The sequence below is a fragment of the Microcebus murinus genome, chromosome 16, assembly GCF_040939455.1.
Source record: "Microcebus murinus isolate Inina chromosome 16, M.murinus_Inina_mat1.0, whole genome shotgun sequence".
NCBI classification, from domain to species: Eukaryota; Metazoa; Chordata; class Mammalia; order Primates; family Cheirogaleidae; genus Microcebus; species Microcebus murinus.
In genome coordinates, this window is record NC_134119.1 from 56163576 (window position 1) to 56190978 (window position 27403).

Genomic DNA, 27403 nt, shown 5'->3' on the forward strand with positions numbered 1-27403 from the left:
CTTGTGAATCGCGCCGCCACACACACCCGAGCGCAGGTGTCTTCCGCACAGACTGCGGGCCTCGCTCTTCTGAATGCCGCTAGCTCGCCACCCACCCACGGGTGAACCTGGTCAGGGTGCTTTCTCTCAGGGGCAGACTCTTTTCCGGGCGGGCTACCGGTGTCTCTGTTTGCTCGTTTCTTTCTTCCATTTCGGGAAAGTCTTCCTTGCTGGCTGTGGAAATCTCCTATGCCTTCCCTCGCCTATTCTGTCAGCTTTAAAATTCTCTTTCAGTTGCCACCCTCACAGATGGATTAGGAAACTCTTTCCGGTGCACTCATTAGTGAAATGACCTCCAGGAAGCTGGAATCCAATATCTAATGGCCGATTTTTAGCGAGTCCACACGCCAGGGTGGTCGGGGTCCAATGCAGCCCCGGCCAGGCCCAGGCCCCTTGGACTGGGCCACAGGAGGACACTGAGGAGGGTCCCGGCCCCCACGAAGCGGTGCCGGCAGTTCTCCACGGGCTTGGGCGTTTTCCAGAGGTAGGAGATGGAGGGGACTGATTTCTTCAGCGCCCCCCAAACCACGCCACCCCACCCCACCCATGGGACACATCCCCAGAGAGAGACGCCCCATACACTGGCTGTGCCCCAGCCCTGGCCCGGGGGAATAGGCGGCAGCCCACACACAGGGCGAGGGGGGGGGCGCAGCTGAAAGGGGTTGTGGGGGAGGGCGGCCCCTGGCTGGGGTCAAAGGGCGAGCGTCCCGCGCGTGCGCAGTCAGCGGCAGCGACGCGCTGGGGGTGGGCAGCGGGTAGGTGAAGGAGGCCGGGCGAGGAGACGAGGGGGGCTGGGAGGGCTCCACCTTGGCGAGTCCAGCCGTGGAGGCGCATCTTGTGTGAGTGTGAGTGTGAGTGTGTGTGTGTGTGTGTAGAGAGAGACAGCCCCCCACCCCGCCCCGCCCCGCCCCGCCCCGCCCATCACCCCGGACCCTGGGAGCCCGCGGGACCAGGCCGGCCCGGCCCGGCCCGGCGTGGGGCCTGGGGCGGGAGGCGGCGGCGGGGAAGCCCAGAGAGGCTCGGCTTCTCGAGCGGGGCAGGGGCGCCCTCCGCCGCCGTCTAGGGCCACACCACCCTGAACGCCCCCGATCTCGTCTGGTCTCGGAAGCTAAGCAGGGTCGGGCCTGGTTAGTACTTGGATGGGAGACCGCCTGGGAATACCGGGTGCCACAGGCTGCTGCTTTTTTTTTTTTTTTTTTTTTTTTTTTGCCTCTTGTTCTGTCCCCTTTCTGGGAGCGCGGCGGCGGCCCGGGGTGGGGGTCACCCCCACCCTCAGCGCGCGCGCGGTGCCTGGCGCCCCAGCCCGCACCGTGAGGCCTCCTCTTGTCCCAAGCCGCGACACCGCCGCCACGCGGCAGCATGCGTGGCATCTGGACTGTCAGGTCTCAGACCAAAGGTCTGCTCTGTGGGAACCGACACGCTGGAGGAAACCTTGAGAGTCTGAGAGGGGAGGGAGTTCCAGAAGAAGGCCAGGATGTCATTTTGAGGGAGTATGTGACCAGAACTCGTCCCGTTGCTTTTGGGGTTCTATGGGCTACACGCAGGAATCTTTGGTGGTGGCACCTGATGTTGGGGGATCCGGAGTCACACCCAGACCTGCTCCACAGGCCTCCTTTTACTTTTCTCTTCGGATTCATTATTTTTAAAAAGTGTCTCTTACCTCTAGGATTGCATTTTCTTTTCTCTCTCTTTTCAAGCAGATGATGGGAGTACAAGTATTCAGGTGACATGTGTTGCCCGTGCCGCCCTCCCCCCTGTGTTCTTTTTTTTTTTTTTTTTTTTGAGACAGAGTCTCGTTTTGCTGCCCAGGCTAGAGTGAGTGCCATGGCGTCAGCCTAGCTCACAGCAACCTCAATCTCCGGGCTCAAGCAATCCTGCTGCCTCAGCCTCCCGAGTAGTTGGGACTACAGGCATGCACCACCACGCCCGGCTGTGTTTTTCTATATATATTAGTTGGCCAATTAATTTCTCTCTATTTTTAGTAGAGACGGGGTCTCGCTCTTGCTCAGGCTGGTTTCGAACTCCTGACCTGGAGCAATCCGCCCGCCTCGGCCTCCCAGAGAGCTAGGATTACAGGCGTGAGCCACCGCGCCCGGCCCCCCCTGTGTTCTTATTCATATACCTCTCATGTTGTTCCAGCGTATTGTGGGGGTACCAATGTTAAGGTCGGGTGCCTTGCCCTCTCCAAGCCTCCCCCCTCGGGTCAGAGCTTCAAGTGCGCCCATCCCCCAGTCGGTGCGCACCCACCCCATGCCTAATGGATGTGTATGCCCCTCCCCTCCCCCCACCCGCCCGACACCCACCCGATGAAGGTGATTCCTCTCTGTCCACTTAGGCGTCCATCCGTTCGTACCAATTTGCTGGTGAGCGCGCTCACGTGGTGCTCGTGTGTCCATTCTTGGGATACTTGGCCTACTGGAACGGGTTCCAGCTCTGGCCAGGAGAACACGAGAGGCGCCCTCTCACCGCTGCTCCTCACAGCCGAATGGCACTCCGTGGTGTCCACGTGCCACATTTTATTGATGCACTCCTGGATGGATGGGCACTCGGGTCGCTTCCACGTCTTTGGGATTGTGAATTGTGCCCTAACTGTAACCCTAACCCTTACCCAGCCCGTCTCCTCTGCCCCTGCCTGACGCACTCCTCCCCGGCCAGGCCCGTCACTGTCCTGGGCCCCCGCCTGACCGGCTCCTCCCCGCCCGGCCTGTCACCGTCCTCTGCCCCTGTCTGACACGCTCCTTCCCGCCCGGCCTCTCACCGTCCTCGGCCCCTGCCTGACCGGCTCCTCCGTCGCCTGGGCCTTCCAAGGGCTTGGTGTGGATGCTGCTTCCAGGAAGCCCTCCAGAAACCCGGCAGCAGGGTGGCCGCAGCAGTCTCCAGCAGCCGTCCCTAAGTCGCGTGAGTGCGGGGGACGTGCCCCCGCTGTGCCGCGGGGGCCCAGCCTGGTGTCTTCCCTGAGGCCCTGCGGCTGCCGGCTGGGCTGCCGCTCCCCGCAAGGGGAGAGCCGCGGAGGTGGGGACCGCCTCCTGATGGGGACGTACACGCAGCTCTCCACGTCGGATTCCGGGGCTCTCTGTCCTGCCCGAAGGCCCAGCTGGCCTGCGGGTCCTTAGAGTGGCAAAAACCTCCGAAAACTGAGACTGAGGGTCCGGTGGGTGTCTGCACTTTTGTGCTGGGCACCCCAGGGAGGCCCGGGGGCTGGCTGGACAACGTGGTCTGCTGGGCGGGGGGGGGGGTGTTGGAGGAGCAACTGATGCCCTTTGCACTTTGGGTAGCAAGAGTCTGAGGTGTCTCTGAGCCCTGTGCCCTGTGGGGGCGGGGCGGGGGGGAGGAGGAGGAGGAGGAGGAGGAGGTGGGAAGGGCGGGGCCTGCAGTCCTGTTCCCGGGGTGGCACGGCAAGTGGCTTCTTCCACAGGCTGCTTGGCCTGGGCTCCCTGCACCTGGGCCTTTGGAGGACCGGCCCTGTGCTTGCCAACACTTCCTGCAGGGACCCAGAGCTGGGAGGTGGCATCTCTCAGCCCTGGGTCGGGCAGAGCCCCAGCGGGCCATGCCCACAACCTCTCTCAGCACCGGTCCCCCAGAAGGCTCCTTTGGGACCAGGATTCTCTTGCGGTGACTCTTTAAGGTCTGGCCCCTGGATGGAGGGGCACCAGGAGTAGAGGAGCAGGAAGGGGAAGGGGGTGGCCATGCGAGGGGACACTTTGAGGCCAAGTCCCAGCTTCAGCCTGATCCTCCTGGGAACCCCGCTCTGAGACAAGGAGCCGGGCTTCGCATTCCCACAGCAGCCAGTCGTGGGCTGAGGACACCTGGGGCGTTGGGAACTCCCTGGCTTCTCCTTGGTTTAACATCTAGAGCTGCTTGTGAATCGCGCCGCCACACACACCCGAGCGCAGGTGTCTTCCGCACAGACTGCGGGCCTCGCTCTTCTGAATGCCGCTAGCTCGCCACCCACCCACGGGTGAACCTGGTCAGGGTGCTTTCTCTCAGGGGCAGACTCTTTTCCGGGCGGGCTACCGGTGTCTCTGTTTGCTCGTTTCTTTCTTCCATTTCGGGAAAGTCTTCCTTGCTGGCTGTGGAAATCTCCTATGCCTTCCCTCGCCTATTCTGTCAGCTTTAAAATTCTCTTTCAGTTGCCACCCTCACAGATGGATTAGGAAACTCTTTCCGGTGCACTCATTAGTGAAATGACCTCCAGGAAGCTGGAATCCAATATCTAATGGCCGATTTTTAGCGAGTCCACACGCCAGGGTGGTCGGGGTCCAATGCAGCCCCGGCCAGGCCCAGGCCCCTTGGACTGGGCCACAGGAGGACACTGAGGAGGGTCCCGGCCCCCACGAAGCGGTGCCGGCAGTTCTCCACGGGCTTGGGCGTTTTCCAGAGGTAGGAGATGGAGGGGACTGATTTCTTCAGCGCCCCCCAAACCACGCCACCCCACCAAACCCATGGGACACATCCCCAGAGAGAGACGCCCCATACACTGGCTGTGCCCCAGCCCTGGCCCGGGGGAATAGGCGGCAGCCCACACACAGGGCGAGGGGGGGGGCGCAGCTGAAAGGGGTTGTGGGGGAGGGCGGCCCCTGGCTGGGGTCAAAGGGCGAGCGTCCCGCGCGTGCGCAGTCAGCGGCAGCGACGCGCTGGGGGTGGGCAGCGGGTAGGTGAAGGAGGCCGGGCGAGGAGACGAGGGGGGCTGGGAGGGCTCCACCTTGGCGAGTCCAGCCGTGGAGGCGCATCTTGTGTGAGTGTGAGTGAGTGTGAGTGTGTGTGTGTGTGTGTAGAGAGAGACAGCCCCCCACCCCGCCCCGCCCCGCCCCGCCCCGCCCATCACCCCGGACCCTGGGAGCCCGCGGGACCAGGCCGGCCCGGCCCGGCCCGGCGTGGGGCCTGGGGCGGGAGGCGGCGGCGGGGAAGCCCAGAGAGGCTGGGCTTCTCGAGCGGGGCAGGGGCGCCCTCCGCCGCCATCTAGGGCCACACCACCCTGAACGCCCCCGATCTCGTCTGGTCTCGGAAGCTAAGCAGGGTCGGGCCTGGTTAGTACTTGGATGGGAGACCGCCTGGGAATACCGGGTGCCACAGGCTGCTGCTTTTTTTTTTTTTTTTTTTTTTTTTTGCCTCTTGTTCTGTCCCCTTTCTGGGAGCGCGGCGGCGGCCCGGGGTGGGGGTCACCCCCACCCTCAGCGCGCGCGCGGTGCCTGGCGCCCCAGCCCGCACCGTGGGGCCTCCTCTTGTCCCAAGCCGCGACACCGCCGCCACGCGGCAGCATGCGTGGCATCTGGACTGTCAGGTCTCAGACCAAAGGTCTGCTCTGTGGGAACCGACACGCTGGAGGAAACCTTGAGAGTCTGAGAGGGGAGGGAGTTCCAGAAGAAGGCCAGGATGTCATTTTGAGGGAGTATGTGACCAGAACTCGTCCCGTTGCTTTTGGGGTTCTATGGGCTACACGCAGGAATCTTTGGTGGTGGCACCTGATGTTGGGGGATCCGGAGTCACACCCAGACCTGCTCCACAGGCCTCCTTTTACTTTTCTCTTCGGATTCATTATTTTTAAAAAGTGTCTCTTACCTCTAGGATTGCATTTTCTTTTCTCTCTCTTTTCAAGCAGATGATGGGAGTACAAGTATTCAGGTGACATGTGTTGCCCGTGCCGCCCTCCCCCCTGTGTTCTTTTTTTTTTTTTTTTTTTTGAGACAGAGTCTCGTTTTGCTGCCCAGGCTAGAGTGAGTGCCATGGCGTCAGCCTAGCTCACAGCAACCTCAATCTCCGGGCTCAAGCAATCCTGCTGCCTCAGCCTCCCGAGTAGTTGGGACTACAGGCATGCACCACCACGCCCGGCTGTGTTTTTCTATATATATTAGTTGGCCAATTAATTTCTCTCTATTTTTAGTAGAGACGGGGTCTCGCTCTTGCTCAGGCTGGTTTCGAACTCCTGACCTGGAGCAATCCGCCCGCCTCGGCCTCCCAGAGAGCTAGGATTACAGGCGTGAGCCACCGCGCCCGGCCCCCCCTGTGTTCTTATTCATATACCTCTCATGTTGTTCCAGCGTATTGTGGGGGTACCAATGTTAAGGTCGGGTGCCTTGCCCTCTCCAAGCCTCCCCCCTCGGGTCAGAGCTTCAAGTGCGCCCATCCCCCAGTCGGTGCGCACCCACCCCATGCCTAATGGATGTGTATGCCCCTCCCCTCCCCCCACCCGCCCGACACCCACCCGATGAAGGTGATTCCTCTCTGTCCACTTAGGCGTCCATCCGTTCGTACCAATTTGCTGGTGAGCGCGCTCACGTGGTGCTCGTGTGTCCATTCTTGGGATACTTGGCCTACTGGAACGGGTTCCAGCTCTGGCCAGGAGAACACGAGAGGCGCCCTCTCACCGCTGCTCCTCACAGCCGAATGGCACTCCGTGGTGTCCACGTGCCACATTTTATTGATGCACTCCTGGATGGATGGGCACTCGGGTCGCTTCCACGTCTTTGGGATTGTGAATTGTGCCCTAACTGTAACCCTAACCCTTACCCAGCCCGTCTCCTCTGCCCCTGCCTGACGCACTCCTCCCCGGCCAGGCCCGTCACTGTCCTGGGCCCCCGCCTGACCGGCTCCTCCCCGCCCGCCCTGTCACCATCCTCTGCCCCTGTCTGACACGCTCCTTCCCGCCCGGCCTCTCACCGTCCTCGGCCCCTGCCTGACCGGCTCCTCCGTCGCCTGGGCCTTCCAAGGGCTTGGTGTGGATGCTGCTTCCAGGAAGCCCTCCAGAAACCCGGCAGCAGGGTGGCCGCAGCAGTCTCCAGCAGCCGTCCCTAAGTCGCGTGAGTGCGGGGGACGTGCCCCCGCTGTGCCGCGGGGGCCCAGCCTGGTGTCTTCCCTGAGGCCCTGCGGCTGCCGGCTGGGCTGCCGCTCCCCGCAAGGGGAGAGCCGCGGAGGTGGGGACCGCCTCCTGATGGGGACGTACACGCAGCTCTCCACGTCGGATTCCGGGGCTCTCTGTCCTGCCCGAAGGCCCAGCTGGCCTGCGGGTCCTTAGAGTGGCAAAAACCTCCGAAAACTGAGACTGAGGGTCCGGTGGGTGTCTGCACTTTTGTGCTGGGCACCCCAGGGAGGCCCGGGGGCTGGCTGGACAACGTGGTCTGCTGGGCGGGGGGGGGGGTGTTGGAGGAGCAACTGATGCCCTTTGCACTTTGGGTAGCAAGAGTCTGAGGTGTCTCTGAGCCCTGTGCCCTGTGGGGGCGGGGCGGGGGGGAGGAGGAGGAGGAGGAGGAGGAGGTGGGAAGGGCGGGGCCTGCAGTCCTGTTCCCGGGGTGGCACGGCAAGTGGCTTCTTCCACAGGCTGCTTGGCCTGGGCTCCCTGCACCTGGGCCTTTGGAGGACCGGCCCTGTGCTTGCCAACACTTCCTGCAGGGACCCAGAGCTGGGAGGTGGCATCTCTCAGCCCTGGGTCGGGCAGAGCCCCAGCGGGCCATGCCCACAACCTCTCTCAGCACCGGTCCCCCAGAAGGCTCCTTTGGGACCAGGATTCTCTTGCGGTGACTCTTTAAGGTCTGGCCCCTGGATGGAGGGGCACCAGGAGTAGAGGAGCAGGAAGGGGAAGGGGGTGGCCATGCGAGGGGACACTTTGAGGCCAAGTCCCAGCTTCAGCCTGATCCTCCTGGGAACCCCGCTCTGAGACAAGGAGCCGGGCTTCGCATTCCCACAGCAGCCAGTCGTGGGCTGAGGACACCTGGGGCGTTGGGAACTCCCTGGCTTCTCCTTGGTTTAACATCTAGAGCTGCTTGTGAATCGCGCCGCCACACACACCCGAGCGCAGGTGTCTTCCGCACAGACTGCGGGCCTCGCTCTTCTGAATGCCGCTAGCTCGCCACCCACCCACGGGTGAACCTGGTCAGGGTGCTTTCTCTCAGGGGCAGACTCTTTTCCGGGCGGGCTACCGGTGTCTCTGTTTGCTCGTTTCTTTCTTCCATTTCGGGAAAGTCTTCCTTGCTGGCTGTGGAAATCTCCTATGCCTTCCCTCGCCTATTCTGTCAGCTTTAAAATTCTCTTTCAGTTGCCACCCTCACAGATGGATTAGGAAACTCTTTCCGGTGCACTCATTAGTGAAATGACCTCCAGGAAGCTGGAATCCAATATCTAATGGCCGATTTTTAGCGAGTCCACACGCCAGGGTGGTCGGGGTCCAATGCAGCCCCGGCCAGGCCCAGGCCCCTTGGACTGGGCCACAGGAGGACACTGAGGAGGGTCCCGGCCCCCACGAAGCGGTGCCGGCAGTTCTCCACGGGCTTGGGCGTTTTCCAGAGGTAGGAGATGGAGGGGACTGATTTCTTCAGCGCCCCCCAAACCACGCCACCCCACCAAACCCATGGGACACATCCCCAGAGAGAGACGCCCCATACACTGGCTGTGCCCCAGCCCTGGCCCGGGGGAATAGGCGGCAGCCCACACACAGGGCGAGGGGGGGGGCGCAGCTGAAAGGGGTTGTGGGGGAGGGCGGCCCCTGGCTGGGGTCAAAGGGCGAGCGTCCCGCGCGTGCGCAGTCAGCGGCAGCGACGCGCTGGGGGTGGGCAGCGGGTAGGTGAAGGAGGCCGGGCGAGGAGACGAGGGGGGCTGGGAGGGCTCCACCTTGGCGAGTCCAGCCGTGGAGGCGCATCTTGTGTGAGTGTGAGTGAGTGTGAGTGTGTGTGTGTGTGTGTAGAGAGAGACAGCCCCCCACCCCGCCCCGCCCCGCCCCGCCCCGCCCATCACCCCGGACCCTGGGAGCCCGCGGGACCAGGCCGGCCCGGCCCGGCCCGGCGCGGGGCCTGGGGCGGGAGGCGGCGGCGGGGAAGCCCAGAGAGGCTCGGCTTCTCGAGCGGGGCAGGGGCGCCCTCCGCCGCCGTCTAGGGCCACACCACCCTGAACGCCCCCGATCTCGTCTGGTCTCGGAAGCTAAGCAGGGTCGGGCCTGGTTAGTACTTGGATGGGAGACCGCCTGGGAATACCGGGTGCCACAGGCTGCTGCTTTTTTTTTTTTTTTTTTTTTTTTTTTGCCTCTTGTTCTGTCCCCTTTCTGGGAGCGCGGCGGCGGCCCGGGGTGGGGGTCACCCCCACCCTCAGCGCGCGCGCGGTGCCTGGCGCCCCAGCCCGCACCGTGGGGCCTCCTCTTGTCCCAAGCCGCGACACCGCCGCCACGCGGCAGCATGCGTGGCATCTGGACTGTCAGGTCTCAGACCAAAGGTCTGCTCTGTGGGAACCGACACGCTGGAGGAAACCTTGAGAGTCTGAGAGGGGAGGGAGTTCCAGAAGAAGGCCAGGATGTCATTTTGAGGGAGTATGTGACCAGAACTCGTCCCGTTGCTTTTGGGGTTCTATGGGCTACACGCAGGAATCTTTGGTGGTGGCACCTGATGTTGGGGGATCCGGAGTCACACCCAGACCTGCTCCACAGGCCTCCTTTTACTTTTCTCTTCGGATTCATTATTTTTAAAAAGTGTCTCTTACCTCTAGGATTGCATTTTCTTTTCTCTCTCTTTTCAAGCAGATGATGGGAGTACAAGTATTCAGGTGACATGTGTTGCCCGTGCCGCCCTCCCCCCTGTGTTCTTTTTTTTTTTTTTTTTTTTGAGACAGAGTCTCGTTTTGCTGCCCAGGCTAGAGTGAGTGCCATGGCGTCAGCCTAGCTCACAGCAACCTCAATCTCCGGGCTCAAGCAATCCTGCTGCCTCAGCCTCCCGAGTAGTTGGGACTACAGGCATGCACCACCACGCCCGGCTGTGTTTTTCTATATATATTAGTTGGCCAATTAATTTCTCTCTATTTTTAGTAGAGACGGGGTCTCGCTCTTGCTCAGGCTGGTTTCGAACTCCTGACCTGGAGCAATCCGCCCGCCTCGGCCTCCCAGAGAGCTAGGATTACAGGCGTGAGCCACCGCGCCCGGCCCCCCCTGTGTTCTTATTCATATACCTCTCATGTTGTTCCAGCGTATTGTGGGGGTACCAATGTTAAGGTCGGGTGCCTTGCCCTCTCCAAGCCTCCCCCCTCGGGTCAGAGCTTCAAGTGCGCCCATCCCCCAGTCGGTGCGCACCCACCCCATGCCTAATGGATGTGTATGCCCCTCCCCTCCCCCCACCCGCCCGACACCCACCCGATGAAGGTGATTCCTCTCTGTCCACTTAGGCGTCCATCCGTTCGTACCAATTTGCTGGTGAGCGCGCTCACGTGGTGCTCGTGTGTCCATTCTTGGGATACTTGGCCTACTGGAACGGGTTCCAGCTCTGGCCAGGAGAACACGAGAGGCGCCCTCTCACCGCTGCTCCTCACAGCCGAATGGCACTCCGTGGTGTCCACGTGCCACATTTTATTGATGCACTCCTGGATGGATGGGCACTCGGGTCGCTTCCACGTCTTTGGGATTGTGAATTGTGCCCTAACTGTAACCCTAACCCTTACCCAGCCCGTCTCCTCTGCCCCTGCCTGACGCACTCCTCCCCGGCCAGGCCCGTCACTGTCCTGGGCCCCCGCCTGACCGGCTCCTCCCCGCCCGGCCTGTCACCGTCCTCTGCCCCTGTCTGACACGCTCCTTCCCGCCCGGCCTCTCACCGTCCTCGGCCCCTGCCTGACCGGCTCCTCCGTCGCCTGGGCCTTCCAAGGGCTTGGTGTGGATGCTGCTTCCAGGAAGCCCTCCAGAAACCCGGCAGCAGGGTGGCCGCAGCAGTCTCCAGCAGCCGTCCCTAAGTCGCGTGAGTGCGGGGGACGTGCCCCCGCTGTGCCGCGGGGGCCCAGCCTGGTGTCTTCCCTGAGGCCCTGCGGCTGCCGGCTGGGCTGCCGCTCCCCGCAAGGGGAGAGCCGCGGAGGTGGGGACCGCCTCCTGATGGGGACGTACACGCAGCTCTCCACGTCGGATTCCGGGGCTCTCTGTCCTGCCCGAAGGCCCAGCTGGCCTGCGGGTCCTTAGAGTGGCAAAAACCTCCGAAAACTGAGACTGAGGGTCCGGTGGGTGTCTGCACTTTTGTGCTGGGCACCCCAGGGAGGCCCGGGGGCTGGCTGGACAACGTGGTCTGCTGGGCGGGGGGGGGGTGTTGGAGGAGCAACTGATGCCCTTTGCACTTTGGGTAGCAAGAGTCTGAGGTGTCTCTGAGCCCTGTGCCCTGTGGGGGCGGGGCGGGGGGGAGGAGGAGGAGGAGGAGGAGGAGGTGGGAAGGGCCGGGGCCTGCAGTCCTGTTCCCGGGGGTGGCACGGCAAGTGGCTTCTTCCACAGGCTGCTTGGCCTGGGCTCCCTGCACCTGGGCCTTTGGAGGACCGGCCCTGTGCTTGCCAACACTTCCTGCAGGGACCCAGAGCTGGGAGGTGGCATCTCTCAGCCCTGCGTCGGGCAGAGCCCCAGCGGGCCATGCCCACAACCTCTCTCAGCACCGGTCCCCCAGAAGGCTCCTTTGGGACCAGGATTCTCTTGCGGTGACTCTTTAAGGTCTGGCCCCTGGATGGAGGGGCACCAGGAGTAGAGGAGCAGGAAGGGGAAGGGGGTGGCCATGCGAGGGGACACTTTGAGGCCAAGTCCCAGCTTCAGCCTGATCCTCCTGGGAACCCCGCTCTGAGACAAGGAGCCGGGCTTCGCATTCCCACAGCAGCCAGTCGTGGGCTGAGGACACCTGGGGCGTTGGGAACTCCCTGGCTTCTCCTTGGTTTAACGTCTAGAGCTGCTTGGGAATCGCGCCGCCACACACACCCGAGCGCAGGTGTCTTCCGCACAGACTGCGGGCCTCGCTCTTCTGAATGCCGCTAGCTCGCCACCCACCCACGGGTGAACCTGGTCAGGGTGCTTTCTCTCAGGGGCAGACTCTTTTCCGGGCGGGCTACCGGTGTCTCTGTTTGCTCGTTTCTTTCTTCCATTTCGGGAAAGTCTTCCTTGCTGGCTGTGGAAATCTCCTATGCCTTCCCTCGCCTATTCTGTCAGCTTTAAAATTCTCTTTCAGTTGCCACCCTCACAGATGGATTAGGAAACTCTTTCCGGTGCACTCATTAGTGAAATGACCTCCAGGAAGCTGGAATCCAATATCTAATGGCCGATTTTTAGCGAGTCCACACGCCAGGGTGGTCGGGGTCCAATGCAGCCCCGGCCAGGCCCAGGCCCCTTGGACTGGGCCACAGGAGGACACGGAGGAGGGTCCCGGCCCCCACGAAGCGGTGCCGGCAGTTCTCCACGGGCTTGGGCGTTTTCCAGAGGTAGGAGATGGAGGGGACTGATTTCTTCAGCGCCCCCCAAACCACGCCACCCCACCCCACCCATGGGACACATCCCCAGAGAGAGACGCCCCATACACTGGCTGTGCCCCAGCCCTGGCCCGGGGGAATAGGCGGCAGCCCACCCACAGGGCCAGGGGGGGGCGCAGCTGAAAGGGGTTGTGGGGGAGGGCGGCCCCTGGCTGGGGTCAAAGGGCGAGCGTCCCGCGCGTGCGCAGTCAGCGGCAGCGACGCGCTGGGGGTGGGCAGCGGGTAGGTGAAGGAGGCCGGGCGAGGAGACGAGGGGGGCTGGGAGGGCTCCACCTTGGCGAGTCCAGCCGTGGAGGCGCATCTTGTGTGAGTGTGAGTGAGTGTGAGTGTGTGTGTGTGTGTATAGAGAGACAGCCCCCCACCCCGCCCCGCCCCGCCCATCACCCCCGACCCTGGGAGCCCGCGGGACCCGGCCGGCCCGGCCCGGCCCGGCGCGGGGCCTGGGGCGGGAGGCGGCGGCGGGGAAGCCCAGAGAGGCTCGGCTTCTCGAGCGGGGCAGGGGCGCCCTCCGCCGCCGTCTAGGGCCACACCACCCTGAACGCCCCCGATCTCGTCTGGTCTCGGAAGCTAAGCAGGGTCGGGCCTGGTTAGTACTTGGATGGGAGACCGCCTGGGAATACCGGGTGCCACAGGCTGCTGCTTTTTTTTTTTTTTTTTTTTTTTTTTGCCTCTTGTTCTGTCCCCTTTCTGGGAGCGCGGCGGCGGCCCGGGGTGGGGGTCACCCCCACCCTCAGCGCGCGCGCGGTGCCTGGCGCCCCAGCCCGCACCGTGGGGCCTCCTCTTGTCCCAAGCCGCGACACCGCCGCCACGCGGCAGCATGCGTGGCATCTGGACTGTCAGGTCTCAGACCAAAGGTCTGCTCTGTGGGAACCGACACGCTGGAGGAAACCTTGAGAGTCTGAGAGGGGAGGGAGTTCCAGAAGAAGGCCAGGATGTCATTTTGAGGGAGTATGTGACCAGAACTCGTCCCGTTGCTTTTGGGGTTCTATGGGCTACACGCAGGAATCTTTGGTGGTGGCACCTGATGTTGGGGGATCCGGAGTCACACCCAGACCTGCTCCACAGGCCTCCTTTTACTTTTCTCTTCGGATTCATTATTTTTAAAAAGTGTCTCTTACCTCTAGGATTGCATTTTCTTTTCTCTCTCTTTTCAAGCAGATGATGGGAGTACAAGTATTCAGGTGACATGTGTTGCCCGTGCCGCCCTCCCCCCTGTGTTCTTTTTTTTTTTTTTTTTTTTGAGACAGAGTCTCGTTTTGCTGCCCAGGCTAGAGTGAGTGCCATGGCGTCAGCCTAGCTCACAGCAACCTCAATCTCCGGGCTCAAGCAATCCTGCTGCCTCAGCCTCCCGAGTAGTTGGGACTACAGGCATGCACCACCACGCCCGGCTGTGTTTTTCTATATATATTAGTTGGCCAATTAATTTCTCTCTATTTTTAGTAGAGACGGGGTCTCGCTCTTGCTCAGGCTGGTTTCGAACTCCTGACCTGGAGCAATCCGCCCGCCTCGGCCTCCCAGAGAGCTAGGATTACAGGCGTGAGCCACCGCGCCCGGCCCCCCCTGTGTTCTTATTCATATACCTCTCATGTTGTTCCAGCGTATTGTGGGGGTACCAATGTTAAGGTCGGGTGCCTTGCCCTCTCCAAGCCTCCCCCCTCGGGTCAGAGCTTCAAGTGCGCCCATCCCCCAGTCGGTGCGCACCCACCCCATGCCTAATGGATGTGTATGCCCCTCCCCTCCCCCCACCCGCCCGACACCCACCCGATGAAGGTGATTCCTCTCTGTCCACTTAGGCGTCCATCCGTTCGTACCAATTTGCTGGTGAGCGCGCTCACGTGGTGCTCGTGTGTCCATTCTTGGGATACTTGGCCTACTGGAACGGGTTCCAGCTCTGGCCAGGAGAACACGAGAGGCGCCCTCTCACCGCTGCTCCTCACAGCCGAATGGCACTCCGTGGTGTCCACGTGCCACATTTTATTGATGCACTCCTGGATGGATGGGCACTCGGGTCGCTTCCACGTCTTTGGGATTGTGAATTGTGCCCTAACTGTAACCCTAACCCTTACCCAGCCCGTCTCCTCTGCCCCTGCCTGACGCACTCCTCCCCGGCCAGGCCCGTCACTGTCCTGGGCCCCCGCCTGACCGGCTCCTCCCCGCCCGGCCTGTCACCGTCCTCTGCCCCTGTCTGACACGCTCCTTCCCGCCCGGCCTCTCACCGTCCTCGGCCCCTGCCTGACCGGCTCCTCCGTCGCCTGGGCCTTCCAAGGGCTTGGTGTGGATGCTGCTTCCAGGAAGCCCTCCAGAAACCCGGCAGCAGGGTGGCCGCAGCAGTCTCCAGCAGCCGTCCCTAAGTCGCGTGAGTGCGGGGGACGTGCCCCCGCTGTGCCGCGGGGGCCCAGCCTGGTGTCTTCCCTGAGGCCCTGCGGCTGCCGGCTGGGCTGCCGCTCCCCGCAAGGGGAGAGCCGCGGAGGTGGGGACCGCCTCCTGATGGGGACGTACACGCAGCTCTCCACGTCGGATTCCGGGGCTCTCTGTCCTGCCCGAAGGCCCAGCTGGCCTGCGGGTCCTTAGAGTGGCAAAAACCTCCGAAAACTGAGACTGAGGGTCCGGTGGGTGTCTGCACTTTTGTGCTGGGCACCCCAGGGAGGCCCGGGGGCTGGCTGGACAACGTGGTCTGCTGGGCGGGGGGGGGGTGTTGGAGGAGCAACTGATGCCCTTTGCACTTTGGGTAGCAAGAGTCTGAGGTGTCTCTGAGCCCTGTGCCCTGTGGGGGCGGGGCGGGGGGGAGGAGGAGGAGGAGGAGGAGGAGGTGGGAAGGGCCGGGGCCTGCAGTCCTGTTCCCGGGGGTGGCACGGCAAGTGGCTTCTTCCACAGGCTGCTTGGCCTGGGCTCCCTGCACCTGGGCCTTTGGAGGACCGGCCCTGTGCTTGCCAACACTTCCTGCAGGGACCCAGAGCTGGGAGGTGGCATCTCTCAGCCCTGCGTCGGGCAGAGCCCCAGCGGGCCATGCCCACAACCTCTCTCAGCACCGGTCCCCCAGAAGGCTCCTTTGGGACCAGGATTCTCTTGCGGTGACTCTTTAAGGTCTGGCCCCTGGATGGAGGGGCACCAGGAGTAGAGGAGCAGGAAGGGGAAGGGGGTGGCCATGCGAGGGGACACTTTGAGGCCAAGTCCCAGCTTCAGCCTGATCCTCCTGGGAACCCCGCTCTGAGACAAGGAGCCGGGCTTCGCATTCCCACAGCAGCCAGTCGTGGGCTGAGGACACCTGGGGCGTTGGGAACTCCCTGGCTTCTCCTTGGTTTAACGTCTAGAGCTGCTTGGGAATCGCGCCGCCACACACACCCGAGCGCAGGTGTCTTCCGCACAGACTGCGGGCCTCGCTCTTCTGAATGCCGCTAGCTCGCCACCCACCCACGGGTGAACCTGGTCAGGGTGCTTTCTCTCAGGGGCAGACTCTTTTCCGGGCGGGCTACCGGTGTCTCTGTTTGCTCGTTTCTTTCTTCCATTTCGGGAAAGTCTTCCTTGCTGGCTGTGGAAATCTCCTATGCCTTCCCTCGCCTATTCTGTCAGCTTTAAAATTCTCTTTCAGTTGCCACCCTCACAGATGGATTAGGAAACTCTTTCCGGTGCACTCATTAGTGAAATGACCTCCAGGAAGCTGGAATCCAATATCTAATGGCCGATTTTTAGCGAGTCCACACGCCAGGGTGGTCGGGGTCCAATGCAGCCCCGGCCAGGCCCAGGCCCCTTGGACTGGGCCACAGGAGGACACGGAGGAGGGTCCCGGCCCCCACGAAGCGGTGCCGGCAGTTCTCCACGGGCTTGGGCGTTTTCCAGAGGTAGGAGATGGAGGGGACTGATTTCTTCAGCGCCCCCCAAACCACGCCACCCCACCCCACCCATGGGACACATCCCCAGAGAGAGACGCCCCATACACTGGCTGTGCCCCAGCCCTGGCCCGGGGGAATAGGCGGCAGCCCACCCACAGGGCCAGGGGGGGGCGCAGCTGAAAGGGGTTGTGGGGGAGGGCGGCCCCTGGCTGGGGTCAAAGGGCGAGCGTCCCGCGCGTGCGCAGTCAGCGGCAGCGACGCGCTGGGGGTGGGCAGCGGGTAGGTGAAGGAGGCCGGGCGAGGAGACGAGGGGGGCTGGGAGGGCTCCACCTTGGCGAGTCCAGCCGTGGAGGCGCATCTTGTGTGAGTGTGAGTGAGTGTGAGTGTGTGTGTGTGTGTATAGAGAGACAGCCCCCCACCCCGCCCCGCCCCGCCCATCACCCCCGACCCTGGGAGCCCGCGGGACCCGGCCGGCCCGGCCCGGCCCGGCGCGGGGCCTGGGGCGGGAGGCGGCGGCGGGGAAGCCCAGAGAGGCTCGGCTTCTCGAGCGGGGCAGGGGCGCCCTCCGCCGCCGTCTAGGGCCACACCACCCTGAACGCCCCCGATCTCGTCTGGTCTCGGAAGCTAAGCAGGGTCGGGCCTGGTTAGTACTTGGATGGGAGACCGCCTGGGAATACCGGGTGCCACAGGCTGCTGCTTTTTTTTTTTTTTTTTTTTTTTTTTGCCTCTTGTTCTGTCCCCTTTCTGGGAGCGCGGCGGCGGCCCGGGGTGGGGGTCACCCCCACCCTCAGCGCGCGCGCGGTGCCTGGCGCCCCAGCCCGCACCGTGGGGCCTCCTCTTGTCCCAAGCCGCGACACCGCCGCCACGCGGCAGCATGCGTGGCATCTGGACTGTCAGGTCTCAGACCAAAGGTCTGCTCTGTGGGAACCGACACGCTGGAGGAAACCTTGAGAGTCTGAGAGGGGAGGGAGTTCCAGAAGAAGGCCAGGATGTCATTTTGAGGGAGTATGTGACCAGAACTCGTCCCGTTGCTTTTGGGGTTCTATGGGCTACACGCAGGAATCTTTGGTGGTGGCACCTGATGTTGGGGGATCCGGAGTCACACCCAGACCTGCTCCACAGGCCTCCTTTTACTTTTCTCTTCGGATTCATTATTTTTAAAAAGTGTCTCTTACCTCTAGGATTGCATTTTCTTTTCTCTCTCTTTTCAAGCAGATGATGGGAGTACAAGTATTCAGGTGACATGTGTTGCCCGTGCCGCCCTCCCCCCTGTGTTCTTTTTTTTTTTTTTTTTTTTGAGACAGAGTCTCGTTTTGCTGCCCAGGCTAGAGTGAGTGCCATGGCGTCAGCCTAGCTCACAGCAACCTCAATCTCCGGGCTCAAGCAATCCTGCTGCCTCAGCCTCCCGAGTAGTTGGGACTACAGGCATGCACCACCACGCCCGGCTGTGTTTTTCTATATATATTAGTTGGCCAATTAATTTCTCTCTATTTTTAGTAGAGACGGGGTCTCGCTCTTGCTCAGGCTGGTTTCGAACTCCTGACCTGGAGCAATCCGCCCGCCTCGGCCTCCCAGAGAGCTAGGATTACAGGCGTGAGCCACCGCGCCCGGCCCCCCCTGTGTTCTTATTCATATACCTCTCATGTTGTTCCAGCGTATTGTGGGGGTACCAATGTTAAGGTCGGGTGCCTTGCCCTCTCCAAGCCTCCCCCCTCGGGTCAGAGCTTCAAGTGCGCCCATCCCCCAGTCGGTGCGCACCCACCCCATGCCTAATGGATGTGTATGCCCCTCCCCTCCCCCCACCCGCCCGACACCCACCCGATGAAGGTGATTCCTCTCTGTCCACTTAGGCGTCCATCCGTTCGTACCAATTTGCTGGTGAGCGCGCTCACGTGGTGCTCGTGTGTCCATTCTTGGGATACTTGGCCTACTGGAACGGGTTCCAGCTCTGGCCAGGAGAACACGAGAGGCGCCCTCTCACCGCTGCTCCTCACAGCCGAATGGCACTCCGTGGTGTCCACGTGCCACATTTTATTGATGCACTCCTGGATGGATGGGCACTCGGGTCGCTTCCACGTCTTTGGGATTGTGAATTGTGCCCTAACTGTAACCCTAACCCTTACCCAGCCCGTCTCCTCTGCCCCTGCCTGACGCACTCCTCCCCGGCCAGGCCCGTCACTGTCCTGGGCCCCCGCCTGACCGGCTCCTCCCCGCCCGGCCTGTCACCGTCCTCTGCCCCTGTCTGACACGCTCCTTCCCGCCCGGCCTCTCACCGTCCTCGGCCCCTGCCTGACCGGCTCCTCCGTCGCCTGGGCCTTCCAAGGGCTTGGTGTGGATGCTGCTTCCAGGAAGCCCTCCAGAAACCCGGCAGCAGGGTGGCCGCAGCAGTCTCCAGCAGCCGTCCCTAAGTCGCGTGAGTGCGGGGGACGTGCCCCCGCTGTGCCGCGGGGGCCCAGCCTGGTGTCTTCCCTGAGGCCCTGCGGCTGCCGGCTGGGCTGCCGCTCCCCGCAAGGGGAGAGCCGCGGAGGTGGGGACCGCCTCCTGATGGGGACGTACACGCAGCTCTCCACGTCGGATTCCGGGGCTCTCTGTCCTGCCCGAAGGCCCAGCTGGCCTGCGGGTCCTTAGAGTGGCAAAAACCTCCGAAAACTGAGACTGAGGGTCCGGTGGGTGTCTGCACTTTTGTGCTGGGCACCCCAGGGAGGCCCGGGGGCTGGCTGGACAACGTGGTCTGCTGGGCGGGGGGGGGGGTGTTGGAGGAGCAACTGATGCCCTTTGCACTTTGGGTAGCAAGAGTCTGAGGTGTCTCTGAGCCCTGTGCCCTGTGGGGGCGGGGCGGGGGGGAGGAGGAGGAGGAGGAGGAGGAGGTGGGAAGGGCGGGGCCTGCAGTCCTGTTCCCGGGGTGGCACGGCAAGTGGCTTCTTCCACAGGCTGCTTGGCCTGGGCTCCCTGCACCTGGGCCTTTGGAGGACCGGCCCTGTGCTTGCCAACACTTCCTGCAGGGACCCAGAGCTGGGAGGTGGCATCTCTCAGCCCTGGGTCGGGCAGAGCCCCAGCGGGCCATGCCCACAACCTCTCTCAGCACCGGTCCCCCAGAAGGCTCCTTTGGGACCAGGATTCTCTTGCGGTGACTCTTTAAGGTCTGGCCCCTGGATGGAGGGGCACCAGGAGTAGAGGAGCAGGAAGGGGAAGGGGGTGGCCATGCGAGGGGACACTTTGAGGCCAAGTCCCAGCTTCAGCCTGATCCTCCTGGGAACCCCGCTCTGAGACAAGGAGCCGGGCTTCGCATTCCCACAGCAGCCAGTCGTGGGCTGAGGACACCTGGGGCGTTGGGAACTCCCTGGCTTCTCCTTGGTTTAACATCTAGAGCTGCTTGTGAATCGCGCCGCCACACACACCCGAGCGCAGGTGTCTTCCGCACAGACTGCGGGCCTCGCTCTTCTGAATGCCGCTAGCTCGCCACCCACCCACGGGTGAACCTGGTCAGGGTGCTTTCTCTCAGGGGCAGACTCTTTTCCGGGCGGGCTACCGGTGTCTCTGTTTGCTCGTTTCTTTCTTCCATTTCGGGAAAGTCTTCCTTGCTGGCTGTGGAAATCTCCTATGCCTTCCCTCGCCTATTCTGTCAGCTTTAAAATTCTCTTTCAGTTGCCACCCTCACAGATGGATTAGGAAACTCTTTCCGGTGCACTCATTAGTGAAATGACCTCCAGGAAGCTGGAATCCAATATCTAATGGCCGATTTTTAGCGAGTCCACACGCCAGGGTGGTCGGGGTCCAATGCAGCCCCGGCCAGGCCCAGGCCCCTTGGACTGGGCCACAGGAGGACACTGAGGAGGGTCCCGGCCCCCACGAAGCGGTGCCGGCAGTTCTCCACGGGCTTGGGCGTTTTCCAGAGGTAGGAGATGGAGGGGACTGATTTCTTCAGCGCCCCCCAAACCACGCCACCCCACCAAACCCATGGGACACATCCCCAGAGAGAGACGCCCCATACACTGGCTGTGCCCCAGCCCTGGCCCGGGGGAATAGGCGGCAGCCCACACACAGGGCGAGGGGGGGGGCGCAGCTGAAAGGGGTTGTGGGGGAGGGCGGCCCCTGGCTGGGGTCAAAGGGCGAGCGTCCCGCGCGTGCGCAGTCAGCGGCAGCGACGCGCTGGGGGTGGGCAGCGGGTAGGTGAAGGAGGCCGGGCGAGGAGACGAGGGGGGCTGGGAGGGCTCCACCTTGGCGAGTCCAGCCGTGGAGGCGCATCTTGTGTGAGTGTGAGTGAGTGTGAGTGTGTGTGTGTGTGTGTAGAGAGAGACAGCCCCCCACCCCGCCCCGCCCCGCCCCGCCCCGCCCATCACCCCGGACCCTGGGAGCCCGCGGGACCAGGCCGGCCCGGCCCGGCCCGGCGCGGGGCCTGGGGCGGGAGGCGGCGGCGGGGAAGCCCAGAGAGGCTCGGCTTCTCGAGCGGGGCAGGGGCGCCCTCCGCCGCCGTCTAGGGCCACACCACCCTGAACGCCCCCGATCTCGTCTGGTCTCGGAAGCTAAGCAGGGTCGGGCCTGGTTAGTACTTGGATGGGAGACCGCCTGGGAATACCGGGTGCCACAGGCTGCTGCTTTTTTTTTTTTTTTTTTTTTTTTTTTGCCTCTTGTTCTGTCCCCTTTCTGGGAGCGCGGCGGCGGCCCGGGGTGGGGGTCACCCCCACCCTCAGCGCGCGCGCGGTGCCTGGCGCCCCAGCCCGCACCGTGGGGCCTCCTCTTGTCCCAAGCCGCGACACCGCCGCCACGCGGCAGCATGCGTGGCATCTGGACTGTCAGGTCTCAGACCAAAGGTCTGCTCTGTGGGAACCGACACGCTGGAGGAAACCTTGAGAGTCTGAGAGGGGAGGGAGTTCCAGAAGAAGGCCAGGATGTCATTTTGAGGGAGTATGTGACCAGAACTCGTCCCGTTGCTTTTGGGGTTCTATGGGCTACACGCAGGAATCTTTGGTGGTGGCACCTGATGTTGGGGGATCCGGAGTCACACCCAGACCTGCTCCACAGGCCTCCTTTTACTTTTCTCTTCGGATTCATTATTTTTAAAAAGTGTCTCTTACCTCTAGGATTGCATTTTCTTTTCTCTCTCTTTTCAAGCAGATGATGGGAGTACAAGTATTCAGGTGACATGTGTTGCCCGTGCCGCCCTCCCCCCTGTGTTCTTTTTTTTTTTTTTTTTTTTGAGACAGAGTCTCGTTTTGCTGCCCAGGCTAGAGTGAGTGCCATGGCGTCAGCCTAGCTCACAGCAACCTCAATCTCCGGGCTCAAGCAATCCTGCTGCCTCAGCCTCCCGAGTAGTTGGGACTACAGGCATGCACCACCACGCCCGGCTGTGTTTTTCTATATATATTAGTTGGCCAATTAATTTCTCTCTATTTTTAGTAGAGACGGGGTCTCGCTCTTGCTCAGGCTGGTTTCGAACTCCTGACCTGGAGCAATCCGCCCGCCTCGGCCTCCCAGAGAGCTAGGATTACAGGCGTGAGCCACCGCGCCCGGCCCCCCCTGTGTTCTTATTCATATACCTCTCATGTTGTTCCAGCGTATTGTGGGGGTACCAATGTTAAGGTCGGGTGCCTTGCCCTCTCCAAGCCTCCCCCCTCGGGTCAGAGCTTCAAGTGCGCCCATCCCCCAGTCGGTGCGCACCCACCCCATGCCTAATGGATGTGTATGCCCCTCCCCTCCCCCCACCCGCCCGACACCCACCCGATGAAGGTGATTCCTCTCTGTCCACTTAGGCGTCCATCCGTTCGTACCAATTTGCTGGTGAGCGCGCTCACGTGGTGCTCGTGTGTCCATTCTTGGGATACTTGGCCTACTGGAACGGGTTCCAGCTCTGGCCAGGAGAACACGAGAGGCGCCCTCTCACCGCTGCTCCTCACAGCCGAATGGCACTCCGTGGTGTCCACGTGCCACATTTTATTGATGCACTCCTGGATGGATGGGCACTCGGGTCGCTTCCACGTCTTTGGGATTGTGAATTGTGCCCTAACTGTAACCCTAACCCTTACCCAGCCCGTCTCCTCTGCCCCTGCCTGACGCACTCCTCCCCGGCCAGGCCCGTCACTGTCCTGGGCCCCCGCCTGACCGGCTCCTCCCCGCCCGGCCTGTCACCGTCCTCTGCCCCTGTCTGACACGCTCCTTCCCGCCCGGCCTCTCACCGTCCTCGGCCCCTGCCTGACCGGCTCCTCCGTCGCCTGGGCCTTCCAAGGGCTTGGTGTGGATGCTGCTTCCAGGAAGCCCTCCAGAAACCCGGCAGCAGGGTGGCCGCAGCAGTCTCCAGCAGCCGTCCCTAAGTCGCGTGAGTGCGGGGGACGTGCCCCCGCTGTGCCGCGGGGGCCCAGCCTGGTGTCTTCCCTGAGGCCCTGCGGCTGCCGGCTGGGCTGCCGCTCCCCGCAAGGGGAGAGCCGCGGAGGTGGGGACCGCCTCCTGATGGGGACGTACACGCAGCTCTCCACGTCGGATTCCGGGGCTCTCTGTCCTGCCCGAAGGCCCAGCTGGCCTGCGGGTCCTTAGAGTGGCAAAAACCTCCGAAAACTGAGACTGAGGGTCCGGTGGGTGTCTGCACTTTTGTGCTGGGCACCCCAGGGAGGCCCGGGGGCTGGCTGGACAACGTGGTCTGCTGGGCGGGGGGGGGGGTGTTGGAGGAGCAACTGATGCCCTTTGCACTTTGGGTAGCAAGAGTCTGAGGTGTCTCTGAGCCCTGTGCCCTGTGGGGGCGGGGCGGGGGGGAGGAGGAGGAGGAGGAGGAGGAGGTGGGAAGGGCCGGGGCCTGCAGTCCTGTTCCCGGGGGTGGCACGGCAAGTGGCTTCTTCCACAGGCTGCTTGGCCTGGGCTCCCTGCACCTGGGCCTTTGGAGGACCGGCCCTGTGCTTGCCAACACTTCCTGCAGGGACCCAGAGCTGGGAGGTGGCATCTCTCAGCCCTGCGTCGGGCAGAGCCCCAGCGGGCCATGCCCACAACCTCTCTCAGCACCGGTCCCCCAGAAGGCTCCTTTGGGACCAGGATTCTCTTGCGGTGACTCTTTAAGGTCTGGCCCCTGGATGGAGGGGCACCAGGAGTAGAGGAGCAGGAAGGGGAAGGGGGTGGCCATGCGAGGGGACACTTTGAGGCCAAGTCCCAGCTTCAGCCTGATCCTCCTGGGAACCCCGCTCTGAGACAAGGAGCCGGGCTTCGCATTCCCACAGCAGCCAGTCGTGGGCTGAGGACACCTGGGGCGTTGGGAACTCCCTGGCTTCTCCTTGGTTTAACGTCTAGAGCTGCTTGGGAATCGCGCCGCCACACACACCCGAGCGCAGGTGTCTTCCGCACAGACTGCGGGCCTCGCTCTTCTGAATGCCGCTAGCTCGCCACCCACCCACGGGTGAACCTGGTCAGGGTGCTTTCTCTCAGGGGCAGACTCTTTTCCGGGCGGGCTACCGGTGTCTCTGTTTGCTCGTTTCTTTCTTCCATTTCGGGAAAGTCTTCCTTGCTGGCTGTGGAAATCTCCTATGCCTTCCCTCGCCTATTCTGTCAGCTTTAAAATTCTCTTTCAGTTGCCACCCTCACAGATGGATTAGGAAACTCTTTCCGGTGCACTCATTAGTGAAATGACCTCCAGGAAGCTGGAATCCAATATCTAATGGCCGATTTTTAGCGAGTCCACACGCCAGGGTGGTCGGGGTCCAATGCAGCCCCGGCCAGGCCCAGGCCCCTTGGACTGGGCCACAGGAGGACACGGAGGAGGGTCCCGGCCCCCACGAAGCGGTGCCGGCAGTTCTCCACGGGCTTGGGCGTTTTCCAGAGGTAGGAGATGGAGGGGACTGATTTCTTCAGCGCCCCCCAAACCACGCCACCCCACCCCACCCATGGGACACATCCCCAGAGAGAGACGCCCCATACACTGGCTGTGCCCCAGCCCTGGCCCGGGGGAATAGGCGGCAGCCCACCCACAGGGCCAGGGGGGGGCGCAGCTGAAAGGGGTTGTGGGGGAGGGCGGCCCCTGGCTGGGGTCAAAGGGCGAGCGTCCCGCGCGTGCGCAGTCAGCGGCAGCGACGCGCTGGGGGTGGGCAGCGGGTAGGTGAAGGAGGCCGGGCGAGGAGACGAGGGGGGCTGGGAGGGCTCCACCTTGGCGAGTCCAGCCGTGGAGGCGCATCTTGTGTGAGTGTGAGTGAGTGTGAGTGTGTGTGTGTGTGTATAGAGAGACAGCCCCCCACCCCGCCCCGCCCCGCCCATCACCCCCGACCCTGGGAGCCCGCGGGACCCGGCCGGCCCGGCCCGGCCCGGCGCGGGGCCTGGGGCGGGAGGCGGCGGCGGGGAAGCCCAGAGAGGCTCGGCTTCTCGAGCGGGGCAGGGGCGCCCTCCGCCGCCGTCTAGGGCCACACCACCCTGAACGCCCCCGATCTCGTCTGGTCTCGGAAGCTAAGCAGGGTCGGGCCTGGTTAGTACTTGGATGGGAGACCGCCTGGGAATACCGGGTGCCACAGGCTGCTGCTTTTTTTTTTTTTTTTTTTTTTTTTTGCCTCTTGTTCTGTCCCCTTTCTGGGAGCGCGGCGGCGGCCCGGGGTGGGGGTCACCCCCACCCTCAGCGCGCGCGCGGTGCCTGGCGCCCCAGCCCGCACCGTGGGGCCTCCTCTTGTCCCAAGCCGCGACACCGCCGCCACGCGGCAGCATGCGTGGCATCTGGACTGTCAGGTCTCAGACCAAAGGTCTGCTCTGTGGGAACCGACACGCTGGAGGAAACCTTGAGAGTCTGAGAGGGGAGGGAGTTCCAGAAGAAGGCCAGGATGTCATTTTGAGGGAGTATGTGACCAGAACTCGTCCCGTTGCTTTTGGGGTTCTATGGGCTACACGCAGGAATCTTTGGTGGTGGCACCTGATGTTGGGGGATCCGGAGTCACACCCAGACCTGCTCCACAGGCCTCCTTTTACTTTTCTCTTCGGATTCATTATTTTTAAAAAGTGTCTCTTACCTCTAGGATTGCATTTTCTTTTCTCTCTCTTTTCAAGCAGATGATGGGAGTACAAGTATTCAGGTGACATGTGTTGCCCGTGCCGCCCTCCCCCCTGTGTTCTTTTTTTTTTTTTTTTTTTTGAGACAGAGTCTCGTTTTGCTGCCCAGGCTAGAGTGAGTGCCATGGCGTCAGCCTAGCTCACAGCAACCTCAATCTCCGGGCTCAAGCAATCCTGCTGCCTCAGCCTCCCGAGTAGTTGGGACTACAGGCATGCACCACCACGCCCGGCTGTGTTTTTCTATATATATTAGTTGGCCAATTAATTTCTCTCTATTTTTAGTAGAGACGGGGTCTCGCTCTTGCTCAGGCTGGTTTCGAACTCCTGACCTGGAGCAATCCGCCCGCCTCGGCCTCCCAGAGAGCTAGGATTACAGGCGTGAGCCACCGCGCCCGGCCCCCCCTGTGTTCTTATTCATATACCTCTCATGTTGTTCCAGCGTATTGTGGGGGTACCAATGTTAAGGTCGGGTGCCTTGCCCTCTCCAAGCCTCCCCCCTCGGGTCAGAGCTTCAAGTGCGCCCATCCCCCAGTCGGTGCGCACCCACCCCATGCCTAATGGATGTGTATGCCCCTCCCCTCCCCCCACCCGCCCGACACCCACCCGATGAAGGTGATTCCTCTCTGTCCACTTAGGCGTCCATCCGTTCGTACCAATTTGCTGGTGAGCGCGCTCACGTGGTGCTCGTGTGTCCATTCTTGGGATACTTGGCCTACTGGAACGGGTTCCAGCTCTGGCCAGGAGAACACGAGAGGCGCCCTCTCACCGCTGCTCCTCACAGCCGAATGGCACTCCGTGGTGTCCACGTGCCACATTTTATTGATGCACTCCTGGATGGATGGGCACTCGGGTCGCTTCCACGTCTTTGGGATTGTGAATTGTGCCCTAACTGTAACCCTAACCCTTACCCAGCCCGTCTCCTCTGCCCCTGCCTGACGCACTCCTCCCCGGCCAGGCCCGTCACTGTCCTGGGCCCCCGCCTGACCGGCTCCTCCCCGCCCGGCCTGTCACCGTCCTCTGCCCCTGTCTGACACGCTCCTTCCCGCCCGGCCTCTCACCGTCCTCGGCCCCTGCCTGACCGGCTCCTCCGTCGCCTGGGCCTTCCAAGGGCTTGGTGTGGATGCTGCTTCCAGGAAGCCCTCCAGAAACCCGGCAGCAGGGTGGCCGCAGCAGTCTCCAGCAGCCGTCCCTAAGTCGCGTGAGTGCGGGGGACGTGCCCCCGCTGTGCCGCGGGGGCCCAGCCTGGTGTCTTCCCTGAGGCCCTGCGGCTGCCGGCTGGGCTGCCGCTCCCCGCAAGGGGAGAGCCGCGGAGGTGGGGACCGCCTCCTGATGGGGACGTACACGCAGCTCTCCACGTCGGATTCCGGGGCTCTCTGTCCTGCCCGAAGGCCCAGCTGGCCTGCGGGTCCTTAGAGTGGCAAAAACCTCCGAAAACTGAGACTGAGGGTCCGGTGGGTGTCTGCACTTTTGTGCTGGGCACCCCAGGGAGGCCCGGGGGCTGGCTGGACAACGTGGTCTGCTGGGCGGGGGGGGGGGTGTTGGAGGAGCAACTGATGCCCTTTGCACTTTGGGTAGCAAGAGTCTGAGGTGTCTCTGAGCCCTGTGCCCTGTGGGGGCGGGGCGGGGGGGAGGAGGAGGAGGAGGAGGAGGAGGTGGGAAGGGCGGGGCCTGCAGTCCTGTTCCCGGGGTGGCACGGCAAGTGGCTTCTTCCACAGGCTGCTTGGCCTGGGCTCCCTGCACCTGGGCCTTTGGAGGACCGGCCCTGTGCTTGCCAACACTTCCTGCAGGGACCCAGAGCTGGGAGGTGGCATCTCTCAGCCCTGGGTCGGGCAGAGCCCCAGCGGGCCATGCCCACAACCTCTCTCAGCACCGGTCCCCCAGAAGGCTCCTTTGGGACCAGGATTCTCTTGCGGTGACTCTTTAAGGTCTGGCCCCTGGATGGAGGGGCACCAGGAGTAGAGGAGCAGGAAGGGGAAGGGGGTGGCCATGCGAGGGGACACTTTGAGGCCAAGTCCCAGCTTCAGCCTGATCCTCCTGGGAACCCCGCTCTGAGACAAGGAGCCGGGCTTCGCATTCCCACAGCAGCCAGTCGTGGGCTGAGGACACCTGGGGCGTTGGGAACTCCCTGGCTTCTCCTTGGTTTAACATCTAGAGCTGCTTGTGAATCGCGCCGCCACACACACCCGAGCGCAGGTGTCTTCCGCACAGACTGCGGGCCTCGCTCTTCTGAATGCCGCTAGCTCGCCACCCACCCACGGGTGAACCTGGTCAGGGTGCTTTCTCTCAGGGGCAGACTCTTTTCC

The 27403-nt window shown here is 62.8% G+C and overlaps 6 non-coding genes and 1 pseudogene across 6 annotated transcripts; all 7 read left to right on the forward strand.

Annotated features, from left to right (window-relative positions):
- The first annotated feature begins 1096 nt into the window (after positions 1–1096).
- LOC142861211 (5S ribosomal RNA) lies at positions 1097–1215 on the forward strand. Its single transcript, XR_012912578.1, has one exon. It is a non-coding gene; the product is annotated as a 5S ribosomal RNA (ribosomal RNA).
- Positions 1216–4996: 3781 nt separating this feature from the next.
- On the forward strand, positions 4997–5115 carry LOC142861261 (uncharacterized; annotated as a pseudogene).
- A 3780-nt stretch (positions 5116–8895) lies between these two features.
- Positions 8896–9014, forward strand: LOC142861212 (5S ribosomal RNA). The gene has a single exon (XR_012912579.1). It is a non-coding gene; the product is annotated as a 5S ribosomal RNA (ribosomal RNA).
- Positions 9015–12783: 3769 nt separating this feature from the next.
- LOC142861213 (5S ribosomal RNA) lies at positions 12784–12902 on the forward strand. The gene has a single exon (XR_012912580.1). It is a non-coding gene; the product is annotated as a 5S ribosomal RNA (ribosomal RNA).
- Positions 12903–16670: 3768 nt separating this feature from the next.
- LOC142861214 (5S ribosomal RNA) lies at positions 16671–16789 on the forward strand. Its single transcript, XR_012912581.1, has one exon. It is a non-coding gene; the product is annotated as a 5S ribosomal RNA (ribosomal RNA).
- A 3780-nt stretch (positions 16790–20569) lies between these two features.
- LOC142861215 (5S ribosomal RNA) lies at positions 20570–20688 on the forward strand. The gene has a single exon (XR_012912582.1). It is a non-coding gene; the product is annotated as a 5S ribosomal RNA (ribosomal RNA).
- Positions 20689–24458: 3770 nt separating this feature from the next.
- Positions 24459–24577, forward strand: LOC142861216 (5S ribosomal RNA). The gene has a single exon (XR_012912583.1). It is a non-coding gene; the product is annotated as a 5S ribosomal RNA (ribosomal RNA).
- The last annotated feature ends 2826 nt before the right edge of the window (positions 24578–27403 follow it).